Source organism: Etheostoma spectabile, chromosome 4 (genome assembly GCF_008692095.1).
Source record: "Etheostoma spectabile isolate EspeVRDwgs_2016 chromosome 4, UIUC_Espe_1.0, whole genome shotgun sequence".
Taxonomy (NCBI): Eukaryota; Metazoa; Chordata; class Actinopteri; order Perciformes; family Percidae; genus Etheostoma; species Etheostoma spectabile.
In genome coordinates, this window is record NC_045736.1 from 21,343,357 (window position 1) to 21,362,524 (window position 19,168).

Below are 19,168 nucleotides of genomic sequence, written 5' to 3' on the forward strand. Positions count from 1 at the left end.
GGGTTATTGTGCTAGTTTATGACGGTTTCTGAGACCAAACTCTATGCAGGCAAACATCTGTTCCTCTCGGCCTCCACAATAGCACAACTCAGCCGGGATGCAAAGAGAGGTCAAAAGATCAGTGCCTTACACACACACCACACACACCACACACACACACACAACACCACACACACACACACCACACACCACACAAACACACACACACACACACACACACACACACAAAACTGAGGGGGGAGAGAGAGAGAGATCCTCTCACCGGCTGCTGTTTCCTATTGTGCGCCAGGGCTTTGCGAGGTTCGGGCGATGGCAAACGCGCACCTGCTTTAGAGGCATTACGGTAGCGCAGCAAACTGTCCCCCTCGCAACACACACTCCACTCGTTCACTCACACAGCCCTAGTGATTCAACAGTGATTTCCAGCGAACGAGCAAGCAACAGACGGGATGCCAAAAAGTGAGGACCGGTGGAGAGGTTGTTCGCGCTGAGTAAGCCTCTTGAAGAGATAGCGAGGAGAAGCAGACGCCACAAAACAAGACGAGAAGCTGCGCGCTTTCTCCGCGGCAACTTGCGCACAGTGCCAGAGTTTTAGCGGCAGTATTGTTCTGACTTCACTCCAGAGGGGCCACTCCGAGGAGAGAGGACGCACACAAAAGGGAAAAGGAAAGGACTAACGAGCACACTTTGTCGTTTAAAGTAATGGTCCTGCGGTCTTAGATCCTAGAGTTCTCTGTCTCTCTCCCCTCTCTGTTTCTTTCCATTTTTCTTTTTTTTCGTCCCGTCGGTTTGTGTCCCCCTTTGTCGCCGTGAGAGAGTGGACGCGCCGGGGCTTTGAGGAGCAGAAGCGGGGCTGTCCACATGGTCCAACCACTGGCGTGAAAGTTGACTTCTTCCGAAAACAAGAGAACAGGTTGATGCACTATCTACACTTTCCTTTCCCCCTTTTTACCTTCCTCACTCTTTCCTCGCTCTGTACTTCCATTGAAACTCTCTGATACACACATTATCTGTCAAAAGCCAAAAAACATCGAACTTCCACTTTTTCATCGCACATTGTTTGTGAAACTCCTCCAAGTCAGCCTAATAATATAAAAGTGAAAGCTATTATAGAGTAGCCTATTATAAACTCCAGCTTTGCAGACTCGGGAGTTTTCCTCTTTCAGATTTCCCTCCGTCCATGTTTCATTTTAACTTTATTTTTACCGGATTGTTGAACGCTTAATCCTCGTTTTTAAAAATCCTGTGAAGTTTTTTTATCTTTTCAATTTCTACAATGAAAAAAGTTTCTCTAGACCATTTTCACACGTGTTGAGTCAAACTGTTTATTCAAAATGATGTTTATTTTAAAGGGCGGTTTATTTGGACTCTTTTCTAATTTATCAAAGCATAGCTTGGTGGACTGAGAGGACCGGTGCAAAGTGTCATTGTCCAAACTATTTGCTCATGTGGCAACAAAAAGTTAGTCTCACAGGTTGGAACTAACTAAGAGGTCGGTAGGATTTGAACGGAAGCGTTAAACTTAACTTTGCGTCCCCGTTAATAACCCTTGTTAAGGGATTTGATAATAAACACCGACGAAGGTTATGTGGTGATAATTTTACACACGCCCGTGTGCGAATCGTGTGAATGCTTTGCCATCGATTTATACCTGTTTAACTCTAGCCGGTAGGACACTGTCTTTAATTCTTAGTTTCGTTTAGTTTCTTATAGGCCTAATTAGACTAACTTTAAAATAAAAAAAAATAGATTAAAACCCCTGACTGAGGATAATACCCCCTTTGTTTTAAGACAGACTAAAATGATTTCTGGTCATCTAGCCAATAGGTCAGGGGACAATACTTTCTTTTCAAACCCTTTTGACTTTTGAAATTGGAACCGCGTTATGTGACCTCACTTGGGTTTGTTGTATTTTCTATATAATCTCACCGGATTAAATAAATAACAATACAGACTACATCTGAAGGTCTTAACAGATGGGCGTGGAGGAAAGTTGTTCACGCACAGTAGAAGTTTAACGGTGAATATTTAAACGGATCAAATCTGCAGGCTTGCGATAACTAGTGCATTATAACACTGCATGCGTCTTAGTGTTTTTTTTTATAATTCATAAATTAGACCGATGGCATTAATTACAAAAACATACTTATACTTTTGTTGATAAAATATAAAAAATATGACGGCACATTTTCAGCTGGTTTAGGCACTATTATAACTATAGAAATCAAGGGGGTTGCAGCCTTTACAGAACCTCTGCATGACCCATGTTCCTTCCTTTCTGCAGTCATAGACCGCCTGAAAGCAGGCCCACACCACAAAGGAAAACTGATCTTTTCTTTCTAGAAAAATAGATAAAAACTTACTTATATATATATATATATTTATATATATATTTTTTTTAAATTACATAGGCTATTATAATGAGATACACAGTTCAAAATGCCTTTAATTTGCTAAACATAACATGTGTCACATCAACTTAAGTTTTGTGAAAATTAAGTTAGTGTTCTTCTGTCGCCCCCCCCAAAGAAATAAAATTCATCGAATCAAATGTGAAACATCAGCCAACATTCCCGCATGTCAGACGGACTCAGGTCCCGCGTGATGGAAAGCTGCAGACCAAAAAAAAGAAGAAAAAAAGGAGGGAGAGATGAAACGACAATTAATTGCTGTTAGTTGTCTGTCATAGAGAAAAGCATACAGGCCGTGTGGGTGCACACCCTGACACGGGCATTATTGCCCCGTGATTGATGTGCGCCCGGGCATTTGGCATAATTAATTTTTATTTACTATGTCCTCTCTCTCCTGTTGTGTACCCCCCCCCCCCATCCTCCACCCCCGACCCCCCCTTTCTGTCCTCTGTAGTGGCATTTCCGCGATGCGATGACACACTTTTAATTGCACTTTAATAGAAGATCCAGCGGGAATGAAAAAGCTCTACATCACGTTTTATGACCACATTTCTGGTGTCAGACAGGAAAGCAGGCATTTTGTGGTGGCTCGGGGCCCCTGGCGTAACCTAAAGTGTGTGCAGAATTACAATTAAAAAACAAACCAAAAAAGTTTTATTTCACCTAGACGAATTACACATTGAGTTGTAGCCTTCATACAAATCTATACAATCATGTATTTAGTGTTCACACTGCAGCCTCATGCTGCGGTTTATTTAAATCAGCAAAATGTGATCAGAATATTTAGATGGTTGATTTGTTAATTTTAGCAAATACATAAGAAGCAGAATGTTTTCAATTTGCATATATGCACACCTGAACCATTTTAATAGTGTGACAATAATTGACACAAGTGAATGCTGACAGCAACAGTCAATGTAGTCTATCTCAGATAATATTGTTTCCATATGCTATATTTGCTGACATGATTTTTTTAATTGTACCTACATGTTCTTACACTGCTTCATTTCTCCGCAGCTGAGGTGTCTCAGTTACTGTAAAACAATGATGTTTAGAGTATAAGGTACAATTTCCAACAAAATACAGATTACTGAACAATTGAGTGATTTGTACATTTTTATTTAAAATTGCCTGACTGATAACCTCTTTCAAAATGAACCTACAATGGGGCTCAGGGAGAACAGCGAGACACTGCTGAAGGATAAAGGATATATTTGAATATTTCTACTAAAAAAAGCTACTCTTAAACACTGCAGCATTTACCAACAGTATGAAAACTCACTGTAAAGTTGTCATTTCTATGATATGCTTTGCTCATTGGACACATCAGTGACAGGCTTTCATGGAAATATAAGGAGACAATGATAACAAAAAGTATTTGAGATTCAAAGGGAGTTATTTGGGTAAAAAAGAGTGTACGTGTGCAGGGTGTCAGAGACTTGTCCACTCTCTCCACTCTCTGTCGGCTATTGTGCGTTGTCGGTGTCTGTGTTTGCTTCAGCATTGCCACCTTTTTTCATCTGACTTGCCTCAACACTTTTCCTTCATTGCTTCACCCCCCCTCCTCTCGACAGCTGTGTCTTTTCCATGTCCTGTTTTGTTTCATTGTTTGTAAGAGTCACTCGTGTGCTGCTGATTTTTATCAGTTTCGGACTCTGCTCTACAGCAGACAATTGTTTTTGTTATGCTTACTGACACATTACTTTAATGAGGATTTTTCAGCTGGGTCCTGTGTGTGTGACAGTGTGTCGGTGTGTGACTCTAGCGCGTGTATGAAACCGTCTAGAGACGTGCAATAATGGCTGTGAATCTCATGCGTTTTAAAACCTTTTCAAGCAGGATTAAAAGCCAGCAACATGATTGTGTTAGTCCATAAACTCACTCAGAGAGTCCTTACCTCCAGCATGAGCACGTGTGAATGTATGTGTGGAAGAGTGTATATATCTGAGTGCGGGAGTGTGTGTGTACAAGAGTGCATTTTTTCTCAATTCACCTGTCCTGCTTGAGTGGAAATGGACAGTATTTGAAGTTTTAAATGTCCTGTGCGTCGGTAGCGTTGATGGCTCGCCTGTCCGTCTCTCCATCTTTCGCGCTTTCCTCATTAAAGCCCTCCTGCTATCCCTAGCCCACAAGTCTGAGTGGGCTTTTGGCTCCAAAGTGATGCTGAAGAGCACCCGTACACAACTCTGCTATACATGTAGGATTTGACCCGTGATAGATACTCACAGGTTTACTTCTATTGCAGCACTTAGTGCACTACCTGCTTAAAAAGCTGAAATTGTTAAATTTTCAATATCCTTTAGAAGGGGTTTGAGAAGGCAAAAAAATGTGCAGGCAGCGAAAGCATGTTTTTAAATGGAATTATTTCAAGTGTCCAGTGTCCTGAAGCTGCCGTTATTGCAGGGCGTGCGCATTTGAGCTAAACATGTTTTGCGCTTTTAAATGTGGAAACGTTGTAGGATAAGATATTTTACAAGTTGTAACAACTGTGTAATTATTCATTTAGGTGAAACATTTTAATTTAGTATATCTTCAATTTTTATGGAATAAAACTGTTACTTTTTTGTGATAAAAAAGATAGAAAAACAAAGAGCTACATGTCTCCATATGCAATTACAGAATACCACAACTACCACTTACACATATGTTAATGAAATATAATTGACAAAAATAATGGAATAAATGAAGGTGTTATTCCTTAAGGGCAGGCAGCAAGTGGGGAAGTGCTCTGGTTGTGAAGTGATTGACTGCACAGTGAAAGTGCCGCCACATTGCTTTAGACTGAGGCCTGATTATACATGTGGTTCTAATTGAACCTGTTATTTAGTAGAAGCTGAGGGCTGAATGTGTGTGTCTGTCTGTCTGTGTGTGCGTGTGTGTGTGTGTGTATATATAATAAATCCCACACATTTTTCAAAGATGAGACGTGTTTCTGTGACGGGTCAGAAGGCGGTGTCGCGCAGGGAAGCTGCAAGACACCAGAGTTGGAAAGCGGGATGATGCATTAAAGTGGTCTTTAGGAAGTTGACCACCTGTGAGAGGGAGCAGTTGTTGTCTTTTGTTACCTTTTCTTCCTTTTGTGTCCTTTGAAAGAGCTGTCATTGCATACGTGGTGACAGCAGCCCTGCTCGCAGTCCCAACTTCATTCTTTAAAATGTACGCACTTTTCTTCCTCTGATTGATAAGGTAATCATTTTGCTTGACATAGTGGTTTAGCCTGTAGTCATTAACATGTCCATGCATTTCAGATTAGTTTTTCTATGTGTGTGTGTGTGGGGTGGGGGGGGGGGGGGGGGCTTAGAGATGTTTCTGCAGCTCCACAGAGCACTGGCCCATTAACAGCTGATGGATGTGGGAAGGAGTGACCCAACAGCTCAGAGCGGAAGAGACTGTTTCCTATGGGCATAGGGGAGGAAATGGAAGCAAGAAAGGGACAGAGAAAGAAATAGAACATATGAGTGAAAGGCTGGTAGAAGCAAGGGAAACGAGCTGAGGAAGCATTAGATCAGCCTCTCCAGAGTGCGCTTGGCACCTGAGGCCATGGCTGGAGCTGAAAGAGAGGGCTGTGGAGTCTGGGGACAATAAGAGCACAGATCGTGAAGGAAGGCAGTTGGAGCTATCAAGTTTGATTTCACAGACAGAGTCACTCAGGATCATTATAGGTCAGTGGCACAGCCAGGTGGAGCACATGAGATGGTCGGTGGAAGCATTAAAAAAACAGTGTTATGTGTAGAAAGTGAGAGAAGGCCTGTTGTGTACGAGTAGAGCATCTTCATAAAAATTAAAAAAAAAAAAAAATACACTCATTGGTCGCTGTGTCCCCTGCTAACTCTGCATTGCTTCTGACAGCTGTATTTGTGTTATGGATTTTCCTTCACTCTGTCCTGTCTCCCTTTCCTTTTTCCTTGCCTCCCTCTCTCGCAGTAGTTGGCTGCCCTCCCCTCCGCTGCTTCCACCCTATGACCTTTTGTAAGCACTTCATCAGAGAGCCGTTGGTGTTTTCTAAAGCGCTGCGACAAACTGACAGGGCAGCCGTCAATCGAGCGGGGAACCGAGGGAGCAGATCAGTGGAGAGCGTCGCTCAGAACAACAATGTGACTAAACTTTCTGCAGCCCTGCTTTAATGTGTATTGAAAGGATGGCTGTGAAGGGTAGGTGACAGCTGTGAAGCGCAAGGCTCCGAATGTTATGGATACACACACACACAGACGCACTTTGCACATTTCATAAACCATCCGACTGTAGAGAAACGTTACACAGCTCTCGAGTGCTCGTTTGTCCGTGGTGCTGCGGCGGTAAAAATCTGTAGAGCGGATAAGTGAGCGCCCCGATAAAATGCTGAGATTCCCAGAGGAGAAGGAGCGCACAGGGATTCATATCCAGGTCCATAAACTAAACTGATTGAACTCAAGTGAGTTTTACATGTTATTAGTTTACGAGTTCCTTAAGACAAATAATAACGTCTGATATTTAGATTTCTTTGCTCATGTCATTCCTGCAGTTATCAGATCTACCATTAATCCGATTTATTTTATTATTTTGCAGTTTTTGATTTACATCAGAATATTCAAATTGCTTCAACCAGGATGTGTTCACATTAACATATGATGATAAGAAAATTAGCAATGCAGTATTTGCCCTTGTCCCGGTTTCTTGCCATTCAGGACCGGGGAGGTAATAACTATTTAAATGCATCTCATTATGTTTTCTAATCCGTAAAGTATCGGGATGTTGGCTAACGCAGGCGAAAGTGAGGCTGGAAAGTTGGCGTGCACTGCTCTTTTATGGTATTAGTATTTATGGTATTAGTTCCGGGGGACATGGGATGCCTACTTAAGCTATTAGCATGTGAGGCGCCGTGGGATGATCCATCCCCTGACAGGGCGAGCTGTTAACCAGTGTTAAACCAAATCACAATAGGCTGCCTGGGTTGATGGATTGACAGAGCTCGCTCTCACCACTTGCAATGGGCCGCCCTTCCTTCCTCCTCTGCTACGCTTAACCTCACATGAAGATTTGTTCGCTTTGGAATTAAGTTTTCCAAAAAGTTCTTGAAGAAACATTTAGAGATCTTTTTATAGAGAGAGTATGTATGATGAATCTTGCCCATGTAAAGGGACTACATGCTCTCTTTGTCTCTGTCTTGTCAACTTCTGTCCTCCTCTCTTTCTTCTTCTTCTTCCTGCTGTGGCCCTCAAGGTGAAGAGACTGTACAGGCTTTGCCCAGTGGGGTGCGGACTCTATGGCTTCTATAGTGCCTTTTCAGAGAGGGGAGGGGAAGTGGAGGCAGGAGGGGAGGAGGGTGCCTGCTAGAGCCACTATTGGGAGTCTTGGAGATCGCTCACAGACCAGAGGGATGCTTCTCTGCGTGTGTGTGCGTATGTGCGTGTGTGTTTGTGTGTGTGTGTGGTGCGTGTGTGCGTGCGTGCGTGCGTGTGTGCAACAACAATTAACTGTCAATCAACCGATGACCCTCCACCTCTCTCCTCCTCGGACAGAATTCCTCAGGTTTTAGGTTCTGTTTTTCAGACGGCTGTCAGAGGAGAAGAAAAGCAAACAGGTTGTCGCTTTCCCAACTTGTGTGTATTTTTTAGACATTTCCTTGTTGAGGGAAAAACAGGCTCTATGTCATTATTTTTATAGATTGTTTCATCTGCGTTGAACACTGATTAAAAAAAATTATGTTCCCAGACAGAGCGATAAGAAAGCTGTGTTGTTAAGTAGTTGGTGCTGGTTCATCAGTGGCCATTTTTTTCACTCTGTGGCTGCTCGCTGGGCATTGAAACTCTGTTTGTGTGTGTGCGCATACACATGCACGCCTGTGTGTGGTGGGCATTGTTGACCGAGAGACATCTGCCACTAGATTATACCCAGCTGTTATCTGAATAATTGTGTAATCTCCCCCCCCTTACTCCCTCCCTCTTTTACTCCCTCCTTCCTTCCCTTGCTCCCTCCTCCTCCTGCTTGGCTCCCTTCTTGCCCCCACATCCCTTTTTTCTCTGACTGATGAGACGGAGAGTGATGAGTCTCTTCTCTGGGTGGCACTTTGGGCTTTTTCAGCAGTGTTTATGAGTGTGTAAGCTTGCATGTGTATATGTGTGAGACACTTACACGGACGTACAAGGATTTTAGTCGTGTCCCCCCTCACCCTCCACCCCATCCCCCTCTCCCCGTGACTTTCGGGGAAATAAAAGTAGCATAATCCTGCCAGATCAAGACTGCTGTCCACCACAGCTTTACCAGCCTGTGAATTAGAGCCAGCTCTCATGTTCCTGAGGAGAGAGAAGGCAGAGTGTGTGTGTGGTGTGTGTGTGTGTGTGTGTGTGTTTGCATTGTGGGCTGTTGGCCTTTGAAGCAGCGTTAGCTGTTTGCCGGCAGAATGCTGGTCAGGGGGTGAGAGGAAAGGAAGGCAGAGAGCACAGAAAAAAAGAGTAGGAAAAGTAGTGAAGAGAGAAGTATTGTCTTTCGGTATTTAGGTTATTGGTTCACCGTTTAAGCCAAGGTAATTTTCAAATTATTCTAACAGGCTGCATACGATACAGTTCAAATAGATTTACTGTTATCACATTTCATGTTAATTACAGAAAAGTTTTTCATTTTCAACTTCAATACATCAAGTCAAGTAAAAAAAAGAAAGAAAAGAAAATGCTCATCTTTTTTTCTTTCAACAATTAATTAAAACAACTTTTTCCTGGATTAAAAGAGAAAAACATAATTTAAATAATGCTGTCACATTCTCACTGTTCCACTGTATCTACAAAGGCACAACACTATGTTTTAAACACGTTTTCCTACGTCCCAGACAATTTTGGTTGACTTATGACAAGACATATAAAAAGGAAATTGTATCTGTTTTTTGTTTTGTTTTTTTAACTTAATTTTTTTTTAATGCATTGAGAAAGATGTTTGTATGTCACTCATAAGACTGCACACATACACACACAGCAGGCGGGCCTGCAGTTGCCAGGGCTGCCTTCATTTCTGGTCCGTGGTTGGTCGGGAAGTGTTCTTTTCCCTGTCGGAGCTCCAATAGTCACTCACTGTAAAGGACTCAACACTCACTGTCTCTCTTTTCTCCTCCCGGCCTCTTATTCTGTTGCACTTTCTCCTGTCCATCTACCCCCCCTTGCTGTGCTCTCCCCCTCTCCCCTCTCCCTGTCATGCCTGTTGTCTCTAATTATCATGGCTCTGTGTTCCCCCAGCCTCTTCATTACATCCAAGCTGTCATCACAGTTTACCTCCAACATTCGCTACCTCTCCTCAGGCCCCATTTCAATAGGAATTATTTATTTTGTATGACTGAAAAGACAAGACTCAATGCAAGGTCAATCAATACAGTAGCTCTCTCAACAGTCTCTGAGAAGCTGTATGTGTTGTGAGTGTGTCTTAAAAGGACAAACACATTTTTATTCTATTGTAAGATTCAAAGAGAAATTTAAAACATAATTTTTGTAGTGTTGTAAGGACTTTCCACGCAGATTTTATGTAGGAGAAGCAAAAAAACTATTACAAGCATTCACACAAATTCCCAATACTTTTGATTTGAAAACTTTATAGGTGTTTTTACTCTTTCAAAGAACTGAATTCAGTGTAAGAACTTTTCGGTTCTCTCTGTTCAATGCATTTTGTAAAACATGAATGCAGTGTTTTGTCAACACACCTGCTTGTCCCTGGACATAAAGATTGTGCCTCCAAGTGCAAAAACAGACAGATTTTAGCCACATTCTCTAACAAAAACAACAAATTAACTGATTTCGACTATTTCAGTAAGACTTTCCCTTGAAGAACAATCAGCAAGTAATGGAGACAACATAACATTTTCTGGACTGAGGGCATTTTTGACCAAGTTGAAAGGCAGCCATTGGGTTGTTGATTAGCAGACACCTCAATGCCCATTTGCCCAGTGAAGGTCAGTACTGCCGTATGCAACCTGTAGCCCTAATCTGCAACTTCTGCTGCTGCAGGTTTTCATTGTCTAAAGGTCAGTCAGGAGCAGTGCATTAGCCTCAGAAAATAGTCAGCATAAACGAGGGAGGGGACTGAGGGAGGAACGAAGGACTAAAGTACAAAAAAAGAGGACAGGAGGGAGGGTGAGTGGCAATGAAACCCTGGCATGCTTCGTGGTGTCAGGCAGGCGTACGGCTTCTGGGGGCTTTGTGAAAAGTTTGCCTGCAAAACTTTGCTGAAGGCTGGGTTTGGTTTGAGCGGCTCCCCCAGGGGGTTTGCTCAGAGAGAGAGTGGAGGGAGGAGTAGGAGGAGGTGGGAAGGGAAGTTGGAAAGCAAAGAGGAGGAGGAGGAGAAGGGAGCAGAGCACAGAGAGCAGGCTTGCCGTCACAGTTGTCCGTTGTTACAATGCACAGGCCCTTAGTCGCTGATCTAAGAAACACAACTCCTGGCTCCCCTCCTTATCCCACCCTCTCCCCTTCACCTTTTTTTCTCTCCCCTCTCTTTCCCTCCATCCTAGCTGCTGTGCCTCGATGTCTCTTAGCTTTTGGCCTTTCTGCGCTGTGATTTGAGCGCTGGTTATTAACATACAGTCTGCATTAGTGGAGCAGTGGCCGGGCCTTTCTGCTGGTAATGAGGATAGGGGGCCTGTGCTGTGTAGTAACTTGTTTGACCTCCAGTGGCAGGGGCAAGTTTATTCCGAGGAGGTGCAATTCTCCCCTTCCTTTGCCCAAACACATGACTGCATCCTAGGGGGAGGAGGAGTGGACTGAGGTGGCGCTTCTCATCCCAAATTTGAATCTCTCATCCCCTTCTCTGCTCTCTTTTTCTCCCTCGATCCCTCTCTTCCCACAGGGTTAATTGAAGGGGAAATTGATAGTTCTGTGCGGTAATTGTGGCTTTGAGAATTCTCTGTCTCCCACGGAGAAAGATGAGGGCAGCTGTACCGAAGACAGGATGACGTGTTGTAAGAGAAAAAGTGAAAGAGAAAAAGGGGAGAGAGGCAGATGGAAGGGCAAATAGAAAAGCCCCGCTTACCTCCCCCACTGCACCCCCTTGGGTTCGGGTTTGATTGGTTGATGAGGGAGCGTGTTGATTGGCTGATGACGAGCTGAGATTTCTGCGTAACTTTACTAGCTGGGCTCTAATAATCATTCTATTCATTATCCAATCAGAGAGACTCACCATACTGCTCTTCACCCTCACTGATTCCCCTTTTAATTCTCCTTTTGAACCCCTCCCCTGCCCCTCCATTTCTCCCATACCTCCCTGAGGAGTTGGGGATGGACAGATGAGTGGAGCGCACTGTATCTGTTCGGTTCTGCTCTGCTGCTCGCTGAAGTGGAGAGAGACAAACTTATATTCCACTGATGCCAGTGCTGAATGGACTCTGCCTCCCTCTCTCCTTCAAGAGGGGCTTTTCTTTCCCATGGGCAAAGCTTTATAATTAGTCTTCTTCCAGAAATAGAAAACTAGTTTTCTGAGGTGAAGTCACCCTCTAATGTGTAGTTTTTAAAGCTGCAAATTTGAATTAATAAAAAACTAAGTAAAATCTATTATATACATACAGTTATATATATATATATATATATATATATATATATATATATATATATATATATATATATATATAAAACTATTTTCACTGCTACCTACCGCATGCTATTTTCCAAAATAAAAATATTTAGATGGCTAAAAGTATTATCGAAATAAAACAATGACCGTGAGAGAACAATTTTTGGTCCCTGGAGTAACAGCAGGTCTTGTTTTAGCTCCTGGCTTAGTTGTTTAGTCTCAGTTCAGACCATCCCAAGGCTGTCACCCAGGCAACGTTGTATGTGTGTGTTGGCTTTATATTTAATTTTCTTCATTGTGTAGCTACTAAAATGTGTCAGTGTATTCATTTCTTCCTTTGACTTTATCTCTGCCATGGGTTCTGTTTTTCCCACCTCTGGTCCCCCCTCCCTCACTCCCTTCTTCTGCCTCTCCTCACCGCTCTCCTTTTCTCTTCCCCTCCCCTCTCCTCTCCTTTCGCTTTCTCTGTCCGTTAATGAGAATGTGTTAACGAGAAAGAAAGATCTATTGGGTATAGCACAATTCATCAGAAAGGCAGAGGTTTGGAAAAAAAAAAGGCGGTGGGCCCTTCAAAGAAGTCCTATTCTTGTGGTTGTGAATGTTTGATGAGACAGTGAAAAGTTCCCCCTCTAACGTCATGGTGTCTGAACAGAAGAGAACAGAACCGTTCTAATCATGCCGCACAGAAAATATGACTTCCAACCCGATTTAATTAACTGATAAGAAACGGCTTCAAATTAATTTTTCAAGGATGTAAGATTTTGATTAAGAAACTCCTAAAAGAAATAGACGAATAATCAATTTTTTAATCAACTTACTCAAATGGTAACTGGTTAATATGATAATTCTAGCAATTAGGGCAAATATTGTTGAGCAGCAGTTTCTATGCATCCTGTTAAAGGAATTATAATATCTTTACATCTAATTATCATGGTTATTTAATTTTTTTGTATGGCTACCTCTCAATTTTACCATTCGGGTTTTCATCTGCCATTATAGGTATAATGAAACAAGAAGTTGGAAAGTGTAATAAGGTGAAACTTTTATAAGGGCCAACCTGAATGGGGCTTTTCACGCACCCTGATTGGATAGATATGTTGGAATAGGGAAAGAGGAGTTGTTGAGAATGACATTATTTCTGCTGGTTTTACATGCAAAGCTGAGATGGATCTTTAGATGTATGATTCTTTTATTTCGTCAGCAGATTAAAGTGGCTAATAGCTCCTGGCTTCTCTGTGTGTGTCCTCTCTTATTCATAAGCAGGTAGGCCTGGCCATGAATATGCTCACCATTTCTAATCCACAAAGTTTCAAATCATCTATTCAGTTAGAAGAGAGCGAGAGAAAAATAGATTCAGCTTTGATTGAAGGAAAGATTGGGCTGTTCACCTGCCAGTGGCCATAAAAAGTGGATTGTGTATGTATGTGTGTGTGTTTCCCTAATTGGACAGGTATTGTAGCGGAGGTGAAGAAGGGGCAGTTAAAGAGATGGGTGGCTGCACAGAAAGAGCTGGCGGGGGGTCCAGGGTTTTAGGAGAGCAGCTGAGAGGCAGAGTTCCTTACTTCAAAGAAGCCTTACAGCCTGGACAAATGCTAACCCCGCTCACATACCACTGCAGCACACACACTCCACATTCACATACAGTGGCTCTTTTGCCTCTCATGAGATGAATATCCATCCCCTCTCACACTCCTCTCTCTCGGAGTCTCTGCTGTATCCCTCGCTCCCCGCACACTGAACATCAGTGGAGTTGTGCGTTCAGAGGGAAATACTGACAAAGCATTTGGAGAGATGGAATGGTTTCTTTAAGTATATGCTGCTCTTATGATGATGCATGGGGTTTCTGTCTCACTGCTTACACACACACACACACACACACACACACACACACACACGCACACGCACACGCATACACAAAATGCATGTGCACTCATCAGCTGAATAGGTATTCCTGGCACAAACCCCTGTATTGAGCGTACATATTCAATTAGCAAAACGCATTAGCAAAACTTGCCATTTGTTGTTGTTTTTTCCCCCTCCTTGCTCAGAATTAATGGTTTTGATATGCTAATTAGCGGGTAATTTAATTTCAAAAGGCCTCAATTAACAGCAGCGTTGTGGACACGAGGAAGTTAAGCAGCGTAATCTAATTTGCATTAGTAACGAGCAGGGAGTAATTAGTCTCTAATTAGCCACTTCAGACAGCACTTGTGTTTACTTTCCTAATGAAGTGGAGGGGCTTTTTTTTTAACAGGGAAGCATGTGTGTGTGTACATGTAAGTGTGCTTATGAGTGCATATGTGCAAGTGTGTTTGTGTGTGTCTGGTTGTTGGGGGGATGGAGGGTGGTGGCATATGGCATATGGCTTACAGTTTAGCTCCAGTTACACACATGGGCACCACTCACACATTGACACAAACAAACACAAATGAACACACATAGACCCTGTCAGACCCTGCTGTCTTATGTGATTTAGCGCATGCTTCCAGGTTTCAATCCATTGAAACATATCTATAAGCTCACTTGCACACGCCACAAGGGATTGATTGGGTTTAGAATAGAACAGAATAGAATAGAATGCCTTTATTGTCATTATACACAAGTGCAGTACCTGTGAAATGAGATTTGAGGGGTTAGTAGCATTTCCCCTGGTATTATTTTTTTTTTATTGCAATGGCTTGCAATATTTAGATATTTCCGTTTCTGTATATTAAGACACATGCTTTCCAAATTATATTTTTTTGCATTGTGGAGAGTATAAACTGTCGTGTGTGTGAGTGATGTTACAAACCAGTGTTGCTGGCCGACCTGATGCAGAGAGGATACGGTTGCTTGTGTTGACAACGTAGCAAAACGAAAGAAATAAAAGATGTACACATGGATAGATTGATAAACAGACAGCCTCATGGCACACTGTTTTTTAAATTCCTTTCATGATACCATTTAAATGATCTGGAAACAACACTTTAATACCACTTAAATTTAACTTTTTTCTGGGATGAGCAATTTTCTCAACTTTTCCATTCAAAGCCATGTCAAAAACAAGTTGAAAACAACAGGCATCCTTCTGGGCTTTTTTTGGGAAGGGAGACGGGGTGGAAGGGTTGCAGAGGGTGCAGCATAGTGGGGCTTTAGGGGAAGGGGGACAAGCAGCTGCCCTATTAGCCCAAATCTGTTGTTCTGAGAAGGAGGGTGGAGCAACACCACTGAATTGCCACAAAGGAGCACACACTGTTTTCTTCACTTTTTGTGTAAAGAAGGCTGAATTCTCAGATTATGCCACAAATTAAGGTACTTTTAACCCTCAACACCTCTTTGGGTGTAGATGTTGTCTTATTTTTTTTTTTTTACCCATAATCCAGTGTAAAGGACAGAAGAGACCATTGGGACCCCATTAAGTGAAAGCCACTCTGATGGGAAGGCGTTTTTTCCAAAGGTTTTCCCCTAACCTTTCCTGGGAATAATAAGAGAGGTCAGAAAGTTAGGCAACTTCCTGTGGCAAAAAGCGGGGTCAAAGCGCTGGTTGGCAGAAATAGTCAGCAGCACTCAGCGGACATGACTTAACACACACACACAAACACTATATAGACTGCAACCCATAGTGTAGAACTTGTGTGACTTACACACACCAGGAGCAAAAGCTCAATAAATATAATGAATGAAGGCGCTACAGTGATTATGAGCCTGTTTCTAACACTGACCTATAACCATACGCACAGGCACACAGATTTATAGGCACAAACAGCTACACATATGCACTTACACACACAAACACTCACGCGTACACATTCATAAATAGGCAACTGATTTACAAATGAGCTGACCTGTGTGTTGGCCTTACTCTCAGATAGGCTCACACCCCCGCCAGGGTGTATAAATCACAATGGACATGCATATGCATGAGCATCTGAGGAGGTGGGATAAGTGTGTATCTACATGTGTGTGTTTGAGCACCGGCCAGCAGCAGTGTTTGTATCGATCATTGAAGCTTAGTTAAGTGCCTTTTATTTCATTGAGTTAAAGTTAAGGACCGTGGACAGGCCTCTCTCCAGTGTGTGTTGCTTTTGAATGGAGAGATAGAAAGAAATAAAGAAAGATAGAAAGAAAGAGAAAGGACTCATAACTGTTCTTTTTTTCCTCTTTTTAGTGGCATCCAGGGATAGCACATCACATTAATGGAACCTAGATGACGTTTCACGTTTCTTCTCTCTCTGGAAGAAGTGGTTTTGGTGCTGGACCTTTGCCTGATGTGTGTGTGCATGATGTGAGCCGCTTTAACCTCCTCTTGTTTTATGGACTTAGACATGGCTCTGGATCTCACTGCTGCTAGATTAATTTACACACCACTCACACATGCTTGCCAAATCTCCCTCTGTCTCGCTATCTCTCTCTCTTTCTCTCTCTCCTTCTTTCTGAAGGCAGAAATTGCCTGGTGAGGTAAATAAATTACTTCCATCGATTGCTGTAGTTGAAGAATGACTTTATCACAGTTTGACTTGTCCAGATACAGATCAGCGTGTGACAGCATGTGTTTTTTTATAATGTGCCATTGTGTGTGTGTGACTTACTGTAGTTTATGTGTATATGTGTGTGTGTGGGCTGTGAAAATCTGTGTAAAATGTACCTGATGGGTATCTCAATATATTAAAAGCATAAGCTCTGTGTGTGTGTGTGTGTGTGTGTGTGAGTGTGTGTTAAAGGTCTAATTGAAACAGGCCGCCATGTGCTTATTGAAAAGGAGATAAATAAGGCTGGTATTATTAGAGTGGGATTTTATGGACCACCTTGTGGCCAGGTGGGTTGTTTGCTGATTGAGTTTATCTCTGTCTTGTTATCCATCAGCAGTGGTCACTGATAGGAGACGCAGATAGATGACATAATGATACCTTCTTCTGATTGTAAGTTTGAATATGTTTTACCTACATCAATGTGTGCACGGCAATGTGTGTAAAAACTTTCAGCACACCTTAACCCCCTGTGACTCAGATGTCACTTCATGGAAAGAAGTTCAAAGTTTACCAAAAAAAGTCCAAGTGCAGAGCTGTGTGTGTGTGTGTGTGTGTAGCAGTCTGGGACACATGCTGTTTTAATAGACGCAGTGCTGACGTTACTGCAGAGGCCAAAAAGCCACTGTTAAAAAGAAAGGATTTGGAAAAAGAGCGAGAAAAGGCCTCATCTGTTTGCATTAAACAGTGGAAGAACTGACCAGCGAAGGAGCAAATGAGCGGCAGACGGCTAAAAGATATCTGCTTTTTTGGCTATGTCCCTCATTTCAGATTTCCCTCCCTCATTCTTTTCATTTTATTTGGCCTAGATCTGCTCAGTATGCTCGTTCTTCAATTTTAAATTTCTTTTTTATGTCAGTTCTTTAACTTTTTTTCCCCACATTGAGGTAAATAAATGGCATTTACTTTTGTCTGTGATTAAAAGCATTTACAAATTAGCTCAACTCTAGTTCTGTTACAGTAAGTCTTGTAAAATATCAAGACATTCCAAAAGAAAAGTAACACAGAAACGTAGCTGATGAAGAAGAAAAAAGCTTAGCTGATAAGAACGTTTTTTTGTTTTGTTTTTTCCTTACACTTAAACACTTGTCCTCATGGTTTATTCTGACCACTCTGTCTGCCATCAACACTATCAGATTCTTTTCTGCATCAGATGCTCTCGATTTGAGAATTAATTAGGCAGCGTGGGGGCGTCAGGGTTGGGATTTTGGATTTTTTTGCTAGCTATTTTAGTAGCTAATTACTGAGGGGGAGAGTGTTAATTGGAATTCTCTTAGATAATGTGAACTCCTCTTCCCCTTTTCTCTCCCGCCTCCACTAGAGTTTAATAGAAAACCCCAGCACTTAGCAATAGACTTCTCCCTCTCAGTCTCTCTATTTTTTCATCTTTATTGTTATTTCTTGTATTTGTAAGTTTCTGACAGTAGCTCACCTGATGCATTTGGGGACAGAAGATGGTTGTGGTCACGTTGGCGCACTGCATGTGTGGCTATACTGCTGTAGTTTGAGCTGTATTCAGAGGAAGTGACATAATAATCCTCTCAGACTTCATCAGGATATTGATTCTTTTTTACTCCTTGCATCCTGTTAATTTTCACAGGGTACACAATTACATGGAGCTCAACAACATATCACACAGGGAGAAATAAGCAAAGGACAGAAGGGTATATTTTAGATGAAGAAAAAAAGAGCTGTACTTCACAGAAAGATCCTCAAGTATGCATGATTAATGTTACATTGCATTTATGTTCCTTGAAAAATAAGTAATGGAAAACATAAATTTGATAAAAGTTATCTTAAGGGCTTGCTTAATCTTTTTATTCATGTATTTTATGCTTAACTTGTGTTGCACTGATAATGAACAAAATTGGCCTAACCTGCATTTTGACTTCGCACTTTCTCCATAGCCTGGGGGCGCTGAAATGCTAATTTAGTGGTGCGTAGAGGGATAAAAACACAAAAAAGATTTTAATTTTAAAGAATGTTTGAAATGAAACAATAGTTGCATTTGGATGTTGTTATAATTGGAGCGAATAGCTGACTAGATAAACAGACATTGGTTGCTGGCGTAGGAGCACACACTTGGGGGTCTTTCCATATCTGTGCTCTGTTTAAAAATTTAAACCAGCATAAAGCAGAAAGGGAACCAAATTACTATACAGTGAGGGAAGACTAATCAGGGATCTGTGGTTATTATTATAATTTCTCCATCGTCCTAAACTGTGACAAAAACATTATTTAACATCTTTACCTCTGCTTCAGCCACTCAAGGCTTGGTGCGTACACAATAGACTTTACAGTATTTTAATATCACTGCTTGTACATTCTAATCCTGACACCACTTGAAATATAATTCCTTCCTCTATTTAAAATCACGGATGTGAAATTGCATTAAGGCAAGAGTGTGTGGGCATGAAAGCAGGAATGTTAAATGGACATATGAATGCAGGGGTGAATCCTAACCTATTAAGTACTTTCCTTATTATTTCTGAAAGTGGAGCGTGATAATTAGTTTGGAAGAAATCCTATAGCGGGGTGGAGGTATGGGTCTCAATAGTTGAGCCAAATTAATTTCTTCTGTCACCTTGAGCATATGTTCCTCTTAATAGGTTTAATTTATTTTACGGTGATTATCTTTTTTTTTATAACCACTTGACTATGATGCACATTCACGCCAAAAACCCACTTCAACCCATACACGTGAATGGTATATTTATACCTAAATGTGATAAA

General features: G+C 41.9%; 1 protein-coding gene across 1 annotated transcript in view; it reads left to right on the forward strand.

Moving 5' to 3' along the window:
• Window positions 1–292: 292 nt before the first annotated feature.
• The window catches only part of foxp4 (forkhead box P4), a 97,446-nt gene continuing 78,570 nt past the window's right edge, over window positions 293–19,168 (forward strand). Inside the window, exon 1 of the mRNA XM_032513441.1 lies at window positions 293–913. The gene's annotated coding sequence lies outside the window, so the exon portion shown is untranslated. The remainder of the gene's footprint in view (window positions 914–19,168) is intronic.